This window comes from Propithecus coquereli, unplaced genomic scaffold (assembly GCF_000956105.1).
Source record: "Propithecus coquereli isolate 6110/MARCELLA unplaced genomic scaffold, Pcoq_1.0 Scaffold34, whole genome shotgun sequence".
In the NCBI taxonomy this organism is placed as follows: domain Eukaryota; kingdom Metazoa; phylum Chordata; class Mammalia; order Primates; family Indriidae; genus Propithecus; species Propithecus coquereli.
The window spans coordinates 2,848,485-2,859,756 of record NW_012149063.1 but is presented as its reverse complement, the minus strand read 5'-3'; the positions used below and the strand labels follow the sequence as shown (position 1 = coordinate 2,859,756).

At 40.9% G+C, this 11,272-nt stretch overlaps 1 pseudogene; it reads left to right on the top strand.

Annotated features, from left to right (window-relative positions):
• Nucleotides 1–6,792: 6,792 nt before the first annotated feature.
• The window catches only part of LOC105815505, a 6,953-nt pseudogene continuing 2,473 nt past the window's right edge, over nt 6,793–11,272 (top strand).

The window sequence follows — 11,272 nt, the reverse complement described above, 5'->3', positions numbered from 1 at the left end:
AAGTACAAAAGTTTTCCTGTCTGGCACTAAAAGTGCAAAGTCCCAGTTACAGCAGTTTTCTCTGAATATTTATAATACCACCCATAGTAAATTTCAAGATGCAAGTTTTGCCCTACAGAAATAAAAATACACCAAGTTCTTATGGCAACTATACATGAATTAAACCAGGGCAAAATCACTGAAACTTAAGCAAAACGAAAATTGAAGTTTAGTGCTAATATTAAAAGAAAAAAAAAAGGCAAGCAATACCACAATATAGCAGAAAGACTTGGAACAAATTCTTCAAATCACCTGAATTATCTCTGGATTCCTACTACATATGACCTCTTAGTACATTAGGATACTGAAAATAGACAGTTATAATTTTGTTGAAATACTCTATTTGTAAAGTAATAACGGGGGGAAGTCAACATGTATTTCCTAAGAGGGGCAACTACTATTTAAAGACTTGCAGATAATGTCATAACTAATAGAACTAGTTCATCTTTCTATTATAAATGGCCACCAATTTCCCTTCACATAAAGAATGGGATGCTACCTGCCAGAAAATCTAATTTAAAATAGGCAAAATATCAAAAAGACAAAGACCCTATGTATAGGCCACCAATACTGCAAGACCACAATAACAAGCACCATTGTACATTCAGTTTATGTAATTAAACAAAATAAAACCATAAAAACCCAATAAGCACTAAAAAACAAAGGCTTTAATAAGTCAAAATAAATGTAATGAATGTTGCTCACACACAGGAGAACCGCTGAATTGTCTTTTAACAAACCTGAGTATTTTTCAAGCCCATAGCTGATGACAGCTGGGAATCAAAACAATGTCCTTTTGCAAATGAAGAAATCAACACTCAGAAAGAAGACTGGGCCAGAAAATACGAATTTTCTAACCTATGAAGTTTGCATACGTATACACTCCTGACGGCAAGGGAAGGCAACCCTGACAACTGCCTGCAGAGGACAAAAACCCTTAAGAAGGAAACACAATTCAAACGGCAGAATTCTACTACAAGACCCTATAGCATCTCAGGGCATCGATAATTCTGAATCATAAAAAAATTGTTAAATGATGTACAATGGGACAGAGGCGTATACAATTTCTTGTAGAAATGATCCCATTCCAAATGGTTAACATAAAAAAGGGGGGAGGGTACTAAAACGGGCAAATTTTCAGGTATACAAAAAACACGAAGGAGAGAAGCAGCCATTCTAGATACTTGTATTTTTTCTGGATTTTATGGCAAGATTTCAAAATTTATAAAATGTTCTTTCTCCCCCTCCCCCATCATTGTTACGAACTAGCAAATACTGGCCATCCTCCTTTACCAGCTAGGAATACACACAGACATAATAAACATATGTGTTTTCTTTCCCCTTTCTGGTTTTAGCTACTGAAAGTTATTATCGGACTCCCAAATTTCTAAAATATCTCATTGTTCCTTGGATGCTGTATTTGTGATCGCTACTGTAAAATTTTGGTACTGTACAGAAAGTACTGTTGTAGAACGAAATAAAAATCAATGCACAAAATGGTGTTTTTATAACATTTTCAAAACGACTGGGCATTCTCCTTGCCGGTAGACCCAGACTTTGATCCTGAAGACTAAAGATCAACCAATTAGCACACTTCCCCTTAACGCATATGGGGCTCCGAAACCATCACTCTTCCTTCTAAAGAGAAACTATCTCCTTCTAAAAGGCCTCCTCAGCTCACAGCTCCTCGAAAACGTGGGAGAACTCCCCAAGAGCTCAGGTTAGACCCTGGATTTGAGTTTTAGGAGAATGCTTAACAAAGTGGCCTGGGCCACTTAACTATGCACGACAACCGCTGTCCTGCGAAAGGAAAAGGTCGGAGTAGGAGGAAAAGCTTGTCTTCAATTTTAATCCCTGTCATTCAGGCTCTTCGCCCGTCACTCTCCAACCCTAAACTGACAGAACCTCAGGTTGAGCCTCCCAGTTTCCCACCAACCCTTCCACCTACCCTGCAGCAGTGCTCAGTCTTACGATTTTGAAGCATTAAAAATCAACCCGGATCCCTAGAGTTCAGGCCGCCATCGCTGCCGCCATATTACAGCTTGTGCGGCAAAATGCGTCAGGGAGGGAGGTGTGAGCCGGAGTGGGGAGGGCGGGGGCTGGCAGAGGAAGGGCCGTTCCCAGGCGTGGGAGGCTCGGCTGGAAGCCTTCTCCAGCTGCAAAAGCCAGTCTTGCGGTTCTCAAGGGCCCCCTCTAGGCCCAAGGAGCCCAGATACCTCGAAGGGAAAACGGTTAACCCGGTCCGGCCTGCCGCGCTGGCTCCGCCCGTCTCCCTGGGCGCTTGCAGCTCTCGTACCCGGGACGGCTGCAAATGACGCCACCAAAATAACATGAGCCTCAAGCCACTTACCTGTACCGGTAGAGTTTCGTCTTCCCTGGGTCAGGTCCTTTAAAGCGCTTCAAATCTACCGCCGCCAGAAAAGGCGCTAAAGCCCGCTAACCGCCTCCCTCCCCCACAGCCCGTCCCAGCGTGGAGGGAAACCGTCGCATCGGAAGTGCGTCACGAGTTGATTGACGGCATCTCCCGGCGTTCCCTTGCTTGCGTCACTACTACCTCCCGGGATTTCTAGGATTGTGGTGCCTTTCAAATAGCTAGTTGAGTTGACTGGGAACGTTTGTAACCGTCAAAATGCCATATCGTTCGTGAAATAAAGTGCTTCATTTAATAAACAATTACTGATCTCTGCCAGGGTATTGGAAAGGAACCCTACCTTCATGGAGTTTCCACTTCAACTTCCAGTTAACGCTAGGATACAAGTTCTAAAACGCAGCAATGAACGAAGTGCTACTTGAGGAAAGAAGAGAAAATTGCAAAGGGTATTGACCTTCTTTGCTGTTGTTATTTTACAGATAAAGAAATTGAGGCTCAGGGAAGATAAGTGCCTCCCCCTCAAACACACTGTTCGTAAGTACCAAAGCAAGACTTTTGATTCCAAATCCAGTGCCTTCTAGGGAAAATATGTCATATATTATTATTCAATTATTTTAAAGGGTAAAGGTCGCTGGATTATATTAGAAATAACCACTGGTATTTGGGCTGGGGAAGGGGCAGGGATCCTTGTAGGGATGTGGCTAGTGTTTTAAAGGAACTAGCTAGCTATAGGACATAAATTGCTCCTCAGGTTTAAAAAGAATGTAAATGACGATCATTTAAAATTTTCACTCATTTACCACAGGTAAATTAATTATCAACACAATTGGGCATGTGGTATATATAAGGGGCTTGACCAATTTTACATAGCAGTAAAACTGAGAGGACAATTCTGCCAAGGGACCTCTGCCCCTTGCCCCTTGCCCCTTGCCAGCCTTTGCCCTTATAGCAGGAGAACAGTAGCATACTCATATTTAAACTGTCCAGAGTTTATATGGATTTACACTTTGCAGTGGCAATACCTTAAAAGATCTGATTTATATTAAGTACTACTGAGAAAAGTATTTTTTAAAAGATGAATTTCTATGAGCATTGGTTTGTTGTGCAGGTTCCTTTAGAATATATCTTTATTTAGCTGTGATATACAAATTAGTTTCTTAGTGTTTCACAGAGGTAATGTGTAAGTGGCATTCCTGTTGTATTGGTGTATTCTCTCTTTCTCACCTATTCAATCAGATACATTTTTTGAGGATATGTTATAGATCATTACACCATAATTAACATTTTGAGGTATACAAAGGTAATATTACTTGTCTTATTCCAGGGTATACCATCTTCATAGAGAAAGAGACATATGAAGTGATTGAAGAATTATTTAATAGTAAAATATTAATAAGTACTTATTAGCTATAGTATACATTATAAATGGTTAGATTTTAGGAGACTTTTTTTTTTTTTTTGAGACAGAGTCTTGCTTTTGTTGCCCGGGCTAGAGTGAGTGCTGTGGCGTCCTGGCTCACAGCAACCTCAAACTCCTGGGCTCAAGCAATCCTTCTGCCTCAGCCTCCCAAGTAGCTAGGACTACAGGCATGCACCACCATGCCCGGCTAATTTTTTCTATATATTTTTAGTTGTCTGATTAATTTCTTTCTATTTTTAGTAGAGACGGGGTCTCGCTCTTGCTCAGGCTGGTTTCGAACTCCTGAGCTCAAACAATCCGCCCGCCTCGGCCTCCCAGAGTGCTAGGATTACAGGCGTGAGCCACCGCGCCCGGCCAATTTTAGGAGACTCTTGAAAGGAGTTTTGAACCAGCATTAGCCATGTCAATTCCAGGACTGGTGAAGTTTTCACTGCTCTGTCCTTAGGAAAAATGTTCTGTTTTGTTTTGTTTTGTTTTGAAATTAAGTTTGTCACCTTTTTTAGTGTTAACTATCCTTTTGTGAAGCGATGGTTGTAGAATATGGTAGTTGTTTTCTTTCTCCAGATGTCCTTACTTGGACAAATGAAAAACTGGCATGTTGTGTTGGGCCCCAAATTTATTTGACATGGATTTATTGTTCCAAGAAAGAATATGTTGCAAGTAAAAGGAAATATTGTAATCTCCAATAACACTGTGACTTTAATGGGTTTATTTCTCTCTTACATAATAGATCTTAGGTAAGTAGGCCAGTTGAGAGGTCAGCTCTGCACCATGTAGTTATTTAGGGACTTGAGTTCCTCCGATCATGTTATTCCAATGTACCTCAGGGTCTTATCCTTTCAAGATTAGAGTGTGTTGCTTTGAGTTTCAGCTGGCAGGAAGAGAAAAGAAGAAACAATGTCTTAAGGCCTAAACCAGAAAGTAGCACATGCCACTTTGGCTCTAATTCCATCAGTGAGGACAAAATTACAGGGTCGAACCCAATAATAAGGGAGATAATCTTGGCATGTGCCTAGAAAGAAAACAAAAACGTATTATAATGGAAAATTAACAGTCTGGGCCATATAATCCCTTTAAAAGATATTATTTACATAATTAGTGTGACCATTCTACACTGTGGGTAGATACAAGATTCGCTGTAATGTTGTAGCATTTTGAAATATTTTTAGACCAGGCACAGTGGCTCACGCTTGTAATCCTAGCATTTCTGCAGGCCAGGTTGGGAGAATCACTTGAGGCTAGGATTTTGAGACCAGCTTGGGCAACATAGCGAGACCCTGTCTCTACAAAAAGCGTCTGAGGTCCTAGCTACTTGGGGAGGCTGAGCCAGGAGGATCACTTGAGCCCAGGAATTTGAGGTTGCACTGAGCTATGATGGTGCCACTATACTCTAGCCCAGGCAACAGAGTGAGATGCTATTTCAAAAAAAAAAAAAAAAATTAGCAGATTTAAAAACAACAAAAAATATTTTTACAGTTATTAAAACAGGGATTTTCAAGTGTGGCTTTAGTTAGTTAGCTCTTGTCTTATTTGCATGCCTTTCTTTAAGATAAGATTTTAAATTAAAGTTTAACATTCATCCATAAATCACAAATATAGCTGAATACATTGTTACAAAGTGAAGATGCAATCTCACAAAAAGATTCCAAAGGAAGGCAAGCTGCTGGAATTTGTTCCTCAGGCCAGTTTCCTTACAATTCCACAAACAGGAGAGAAGGAAACAACCCTCAAATAGTGAAAAACTGTCCTAGCATTATCAGTTAGGCCTTAGTGTCACCAGGAGCTTATCTGGCATTCACAGCTTGGTCTTGGTGTTCTCCTGTTCAACTTAAACAATTTCAAAGAACACCAATATCAGACAAGACCACTGTCCTAGTTAGCTTGAGCTGCTATAACAAAATGTCATAAACTAAGGTGGCTTAAATGAAATGTGATATACAAAATGATGTCACTCTGGTTCAGAGCACTAAAATGCAGTTGGGAAGCCATTCTAAAGAAGGACTACTTGCATGACCTGCAACCTTGCAAAACAGGAACTTGCCTGGAATTTTTGAACTGGGCCAAACTGCCATGACCACAACATCCTGGAAAACCGCTGAATTTTGCCAGAACTGCAACTCTTAAACAGTGACAAGCAATGAAGTGTGAACTTGTATTAAGCCAGGTTTCTCCACTAATGATAATTCTTTCAAAACAATTTGTGTAATCACCCTCAGCATCCTTTTAAAAATCCCTACTTCCCTTTCCTTCCTTGAAATAGCTTGGCTTCTAGCTGAATCTGTGTCTCCCAAATTGCAATTCCTAAGACTTCAATGAACACTTTGGCTTACAGCGCTTTGCAGTCTGATCTTTTGCCTCATCTTGGTTGACACTTATAGAAAACAAGAATTTATTTCTCATAGTTTTGGAGGATGGACATCTGAGATCAGGATGCCAGCATGGGTGGGTTCTGGTGAGGGTACTCTTCCGGATTGCAGACTGTCTACTTCTTGTAGTGTCATGTGGTGGAGAGCAGAGAGTGGAAGCAAGCTTTCTCATGTCTGTCGTATTAAAAATTCCTTTCTTCCTTGGCAATCCTCATTGTCTCAATAAGTAGATCTTTGTGCAATGAGCAACTGGACCTAGGCCAAAACCCCCTTGCCCATTTGACAACAGTGGCATCATTATAGCTCACTATAATCTCCAACTCCAGGCCTCAAGCGATCTTCCTGCCTCAGCCTCCCAAGTAGCTGGTACTACAGGCATGTGCCACCACACCTCACTAATTTTATTTTTTAAATTTTTTTTAGAGATGAAGGTCTCACTATTGCCCAGGCTGGTCTTGAACTCCTGACCTCAAGCAATCCTCCCACTTCCCAAAGTGGTAGGATTACAGGCGTGCACCCAGCCCCATTCTTTTTGGTAAGCCAAGTGTCAAGTTTTAGTCTGAAATGTCATTTCTTGATGCACTCGTGACCAAAGAATGACCAGATGCACCAAAGTAAGGCAAGAACGAAAATGAGGTTTATTGAGGAGAGAAAGATACGATTTTTTTGTTTTTTGTTTTTTGTTTTGGAGACAGAGTCTCGCTCTGTTGCCCGGGTTAGAGTGCTGTGGCGTCAGCCTAGCTCACAGCAATCTCAAACTCCTGGGCTCAAGCAATCCTTCTGCCTCAGCCTCCTGAGTCGCTGGGACTACAGGCATGTGCCACCATGCCCAGCTAATTTTTTCTATATATGTTTTTAGTTGTCCAGCTAATTTCTTTCTATTTTTAGTAGAGACAGGATCTGGCTCTTGCTGAGGCTGGTCTCGAACTCCTGGTCTTGAGCAATACTCCTGCCTCGGCCTCCCAGAGTGCTAGGATTACAGGCGTGAGCCACTGCACCCGGCTGAGAAAGATGGGATTCTAGGGCAAGAGCAAGGTACAGGTTTACAGAGGATGATACATATGCCACAGATGATGACCAGGCCCATTGTCACAGCAGAGGGAGAGTAAAAGGAAGAGCATGAAAAGGGGTTGGTTATGGTCTCAGTCTTGTTTTATAGTGCCCGGATTGGGACCTCTTTGTGGCTCAGATGTCACCATGGAAGCACTTTGATTGGACAGTTGGGAGTTGCATGACCTGAGTCTTAACCACTCATGTGGGTTGTTCTAGGTCAATTTCTGGACTCTATGATACCTATGTTGCTTGGCCCATGGGCTAGAGAGTCCTCTGCATTCCTTTGCAGCTGGCATGCTAAGTTGATTGGCAGATTAGTAGGGTATTCCCTCGTCCCCCAGGTATGGCAGTTACCTGGGCAAGGACTGGGGTTGGACAGGACGAAAATGGGGGCCTGGGGCCCACCTGTGTCCTTCCCAGGTGGGGCAATTGCACCAAAGCAACAGCACCCACTTTTGTCCCTAGGAGACCTGGAATCCCTCACTATCTACCTAACAAAAGTTCTGCGTGCAAGTCCACTATAGATATGATGAAGGAAATGGCTATTTCCATGCACTGAGAACTGAAATGAGTAACCCAGAAGAGTGTGGTAAAGATACCCTTCAGTGCATTGCAGGGATGCTGCAGTCACCAAGAAAGCCATGGGATTGGATGTACCTATAATTGAGAAAAAAACTGGAATGTACCTATAATGTAGGTACCTATAATGTACCTATAATGTAGGATGTACCTATAATTGAGAGTGTAGTTGGGCCCCTTAAGATTTTAGTACTCCAGCATGTTTAATGACTGAAATAATGTAAAATTGGACTAGGCCCATGGTTGTTCGTACATTTTAACTACTTGCTTCCTGCTCAACACCCCTTGTTCTCACAGCAGTTATTAACTGCAGATGCACTATTTTTTGTCAAGCAGGAGGAAATAACTCCAGGGTCACAGGGAAAATCTATGATTTTTGTTCTGCAGAAGTAATGAATGTCCCTGAAAAAGTTGCAACCAGCTGCTGACGTCTGGTTACTCAAGGTGTTATCTGAGACTGGAAGTAACACGGACTTCCTACTACCTTACGCCCCACCCTGCATAAAAGCTTGCTGCCTTATTTCTTTGACAAAACATATCTGAGAGACTGCTCTCCTATCTTCTCCCTTTGGTCAAACTGAGTAAACCTTTCTCTATCTCTAACCACTGGTGTCACAGTGTTTGGATTTAACTGTGCATTGGGTACATAAGGCTGAATTGGGTGCTCCACAACTAAAGAAAGAGCAGTAAACCTCATGAAGACATCATCGGTATCAGATCTCAAATCCAAGGCTTTTTGGCCCAGGGAAATAGTTTTTTATGTGCAAATTTTTATCTCTAAATCAAAAAGTTAAGCAGACCAAATCTAATGTAAATATTGGCAACCTACAAAAGCAAGGACATTTCACAAAACCTGAAATGAAAGTTAACTTTCTAAAACCAAACTTCAAAGTAAATCCTTGGAAATCAGACAGTAGTCTTAAAACCACAGAAAACACAGGAGCGATGGATAATAAGGTCCAGGGAGAGTCTGATGGTGACATATCTGCAGATAATGACTCATACCAGTCTAATGCATTCCTTACAAATTCAAAGTCTGATGAAGACAGACAGTTAGCTAATTCTTCAGAGAGTGTTGGACCAACAGATTATGTTCTTCCTGGTTGTATTATTGTTGCTTCAGTTAGGCAGTTGATCCCAGTCTATTAGCAGCATTGATATTAGCATTCATCCTCCTTTAGAGATTACTGTTGCTCATGGAAGTGGCCTTGGAAAAGGTCAGGAGCCTCTTTTGAAGAAAGTTCTTCTGCTGACAACATACACATATTGACTGGCTTTGCCAAGCCTGTGGATATTTACTGCAACAGATCTGTATAAGATACACAGAACAAAATGACTCAGACATCACAGACCAGATCTATGTCTCAGGAAGCTATTGAGGAAGAAAATCAAATGACAAGTTTCCAATGAAGAAACCCAATCAGAATCAATGGGACAGACACCTTCTCTACCATTTCAATTAGATGTGTCTTTTGCTATGACAAGCCCACAGTTTTTGTCAGTTGAACCAGTCCATTCATTCAGTCATACCTCTAAAGACCCCCAGCTCTGGTGCCAGCATGCTTGAACTTGAGACAGGGCTTCCTATAACTCCTTTTCCTTCCCAGAGCCACAGCAGCAGAGCAGACTCTCCCTTTGCAAAGATTCAAAGTTCCATGGTCTAGTTTGCTAATATTACCCAAGCTGGATCAACCTGTGGGTAAACTTCTCAGAGACAAAAGTTCAAAAGAGTCCTGCAGAACCTGAAGTCGTTAATGAAGTCCAGCAAAATGAACTTAAAAAAAAAATAGCTTTCATTTAAAAATTTGAAAAGCAGTTTCACATAATTGGCCATTTTAACTTGTACTAGCTGAATCTAGGGATCACAAATTCTAATTATGTTTATTGGGAAGGGTTTTGAAAGGAGTCTGGACCTGAGCAGATCTCCAAATTTGAGAACCAGGACTACAGAAGTTCATTATCCTAGAATGTGTGGACATGAGTAGCTAATATACTACAGAGCAGTTTGCTCACTTGAAAGTAATTCAGGAACTGGTCACTTTGGGACATAACTGGAACCTTTTTTGGAGTGGGGTGGATGGGTGTGGTATATAAAGTACATGCATAAAGGATGGATGTGGACACACTTAGAGGATTAACATTTTTCATAATTTGTTCATTCCTGTGTATTCCTTCTACAAGGTAAACTATACATTTAGTTTTTAGTGACTTTAAAAGTGTTTCTAGGCCGGGCGCGGTGGCTCACGCCTGTAATCCTAGCACTCTGGGAGGCCGAGGTGAGTGGATCGTTTGAGCTCACGAGTTTGAGACCAGCCTGAACAAGAGCGAGACCCCGTCTCTACTAAAAATAGAAAGAAATTAGCTGGACAACTAAAAATATATAGAAAAAATTAGCCGGGCATGGTGGCGCATGCCTGCAGTCCCAGCTACTCGGGAGGCTGAGGCAGAAGGATTGCTTGAGCCCAGGAGTTTGAGGTTGCTGTGAGCTAGGCTGATGCCATGGCATTCTAGCCTGGGCAACAGAGTGAGACTCTGTCTCAAAAAACAAAAAGTGTTTTTAGTATGGAGGTACATTTGAATATAAAAAACTATTTTAGTTTTAATGGCTTAACCATTCCCTATGGTTAACCATTCTTCATGGTTAATCGAGGTCTGTTGACACTGGTCAAGAAATGTATTCTCATTTGATCCTAATTTTTTCCATATTCTGCTTGAACAAATTTACAACATTCTGTCACCCCTATACCCCAAAATATAGGAGGTTAAGACTAGTCAGTCATAAAGTGAACCTGATACATCAGATGTGAATACCAACACCTATTCAATTTCATTGCTCTGTTTTCAGGAACGCAAGAATATACATATATTGGGTACTGAAAATTCTAGTCTGCAAGTTTTAATTTTTTCCAGGGAAGCATTCGTCAACATCTTGTGTAGACTATCACAATTATTGAAAATTTAGTCTGAAGCACAATTGTGCTAAAACTGGTTATATGACTATAACCCTGACCACATAGAACCAGGGCTGCCTCTGTAACTCACACAGTAAGAAAGTTTCATGGCATATTACAACAAGTATCAGTTTCTCTAGTATCTTTAGACCCTTACTTTGTTGAAAGGATTCTCACCTGAACATTATGTCTGTTGTAACTTTAATAAGCATTCCTCTTTTGTTATTTATTAGTGATATCTTTTTTTAAATGTCAAATCTTGTGACTATTAAAATTAAGTACCATTGTAATTTTTTTTTAAAAGTGTAGTCGAGAGCTGATACCTGTCCACAACATAAGAGCAGAAATTGGGAGTCAGAGTTTTGATATTTTTATAGCTACTTGAGAGAATTATTTCATATATGCTGCAAATAATAAGAAACAAAAATCTATACGTGTCATTTCCATGTTTACACTTCTTAATTTCATTTTCCTAAATTTAAAAAATATTTAT